Consider the following 2,983-nt stretch of genomic DNA (forward strand, 5'->3'; position numbering starts at 1 on the left):
TTTTACTGTTTTCTGATGCAAGATAATAAGGAGGTGAAACGGTTCTATATTGGAATATGAGACATTTCTAGCAGCTACTGGCCAAGTAACCTTTGGACTAATTTCTTACATGTGTTCATCTCCTAAGTCACAAGTCTGGAATTTGACCTGTCTCTCAGGGTTAGTATGAAGCTCAAATGAGCTAATTGCTTGAAAAATGCTGTGTAAACTAGAAAATGTTAACTGATTATATGGTGATTCCCGACACACTACTTAACAGAACTTGATTATCTGTAAACTTTTTATGGAAAAACATTCTAACCAATGTTTTTATATAAAAAAAGACAACTGTAGGATTTGCTGTCAAAGTTTTAAATGATTGTCACAATTTTCTGGTGCTATCTTAAGTAGAGAAAACAGAACTATAAAGTAGAACAGATATAAAAAATAGACTAATAACATTTTAAGATAGCAATATATGGCAAGTCAAGTGACACAAAGTAATAAAAATGAATCATTAATAAGTGTGCTGAAGAAAATGGACAGGAATATGAAGAAAAATTAATTTATAGTGATATTTATATCATATCCTAAATATATTTCAAATTAGTTGGTTAAATATTAAACAGCCATCTATGAACAGAGCTAGAAGAAAATAGAATCATAAATCTTAAATTAATTGTGAAAGGGAGATAATTTCTTGATAATTAAACTCAGAAATATCTATGGTAAAATGCATAAAATAAGAAATGAAAAGTTTTCCCACAACAATGAATAATAAGATGAAAACAACTGAGTGAGAAAGATATTTGTACTTGATATGCAGGAGTAAGAATTTCTGACCCAAAATATGTATGTAAAAGAGATACTGGTTTATAAAGGCAATAGCTACTTTCCAATGCAAGCAGGGTCAGAGAATATGATGTACAGTTACATAAGAGGAAATACATGTAGTAATCAAATCTATTCACTTATTTATTTAATTTTTGGTTGTACTACATCTTTGTTGTGGCGAGTGGGCTTCGCTGCTCCGAGGTACGGGGGATCTTAGTTCCCTGACCAGGAATCAAACCAACATCCCCTGCATTGAAAAGTAGATTCTTACTCACCAGACCACCAGAGAAGTCCCTCAGACATTATTCAAAAGTTAAGCTCCCAGAAGAATTTAAAATTTTGTGAATTAGAGCAACTCTAAGGTGTCATTGTAACTATAATTCACAAAAATAAATCAATTTAAACAAGTCATTGTTTGACACGGGTGTAGGGGAAAATGCTAATCTTATACAGTACTGACAGAATTTAGGCAATCTTTTCCAAGGAAGTACTTCGAAAGTACATCTTTTACAAAGACATTTACGTTTACATCTCATATTATAGTCAAAACTTGGAAGTTTCTGAAATACGACTGTGTAGAAATTACTAGGCCCATTGTGATCTGTTTGGGCAACAGATTAATAGTCCCATTAGAAATGACAAATGTTTGAACCATATAAATATATGAAAATAAATATATAACATAATTCTGTATAAAACAAATCAACAATGTACAGACATTGATATCAGTCTTATAAAATTCACAGTATAAGCAGTAGGGTTGGAAGGGACCCTGCTGCTCAGTAACAAATAATTTTAAATGAAGGTTTCCCTTCTCATGTAATTATTTGGTTCAACTTTATTTTATACCATGTATAAACATAAAAATATGAAAATACAGTTTAAAAATCAGAGATAAATATAATTCTTCTATGGGGCTGTGGATTATTATTATCTTAAGAATTTGGGGGACATCCCTTGCAGTCTAGTGGTTAAGACTCTGTGCTCCCAATGCAGGGGACATGCATTTGATCCTGGGTCAGGGAACTAAGTCCCCACAATGCCATGTGGCGTGGCCCCCCAATTTCTTTTTTCCACATCTACAAATTGTGGTTTATTTACTGCTGCTACTGCTAAGTCACTTCAGTCGTGTCTGACTCTGTGCGACCCCATAGATGGCAGCCCACCAGGCTCCCCCGTCCCTGGGATTCTCCAGGCAAGGACACTGGAGTGGGTTGCCATTTCCTTTTCCAATGCATGAAAGTGAAAAGTGAAAGTGAAGTCGCTCAGTTGTGTCCGACTCTTAGCGACCCCGTGGACTGCAGCCTACCAGGCTCCTCCGTCCATGGGATTTTCCAGGCAAGAGTACTGGAGTGGGATGCCATTGCCTTCTCCGTATTTACTGCTATCAGCTGAATTTTGTGTCCCCCAAAATTCATTTGTTGAAATCTAATCCCCAGTGAGACAGTGTTTGGAGGTGTGGCCTCTGGGAGATCAGGCCATGAGGGGATAGCCCTTATGAAAGTGCCCAGTGATCTCCTGTGTCCCTTCTGCTGTGTTAGGTTATAGTAAGAAGACAGCTCTAGAAACTAGGAAGCAGGCTCTAACCAGACACTGAATCTACTGGTGCTTTGATCCTGGACTTTTCAGCCTCCAGAACTGTGAGAAACAAATGTTCCTTGTTCATAAGCCACTAATTCTATGGTATTTTGTTATAGCGGCCCAAGCGGACTAAGACATTTATTATTTATACTTGTGATACCCGTTGATCTTTTTTCCTTTTATCAATTCAGTTTGTAGACTTGGAACTAGATATACTCTTAAGAGATTATCTAGGTCAATCTTCTCATTTTGAGATTGAGGACATTGAGGCCCAGGTAGATTATGGGACTCCTCAAAGTGACAGAACTCGACAGTTACAATTTAATATTCAGTTTATATACAAGCATTCCTTATTTTCTCACAAACAGATTTGTCATACTTCCAAATGAGCATGTTATCTGTCAGAGTAACTCAGTGTCAAAAGTATTATTACCTCAACCTTGCACATAATTAAAGAAATGTAAATCAAAATAATAAAATGCTATGTATCTCTTATAAGATTAATAATAAATTAAAAACATATTATATTTAGTGATGGTGGGGGCTTCCCGGGGGCTCAGTGGTAAAGAACTTGCCTACCAATGCAGGA

This window comes from Bos taurus, chromosome X (genome assembly GCF_002263795.3).
Source record: "Bos taurus isolate L1 Dominette 01449 registration number 42190680 breed Hereford chromosome X, ARS-UCD2.0, whole genome shotgun sequence".
NCBI classification, from domain to species: domain Eukaryota; kingdom Metazoa; phylum Chordata; class Mammalia; order Artiodactyla; family Bovidae; genus Bos; species Bos taurus.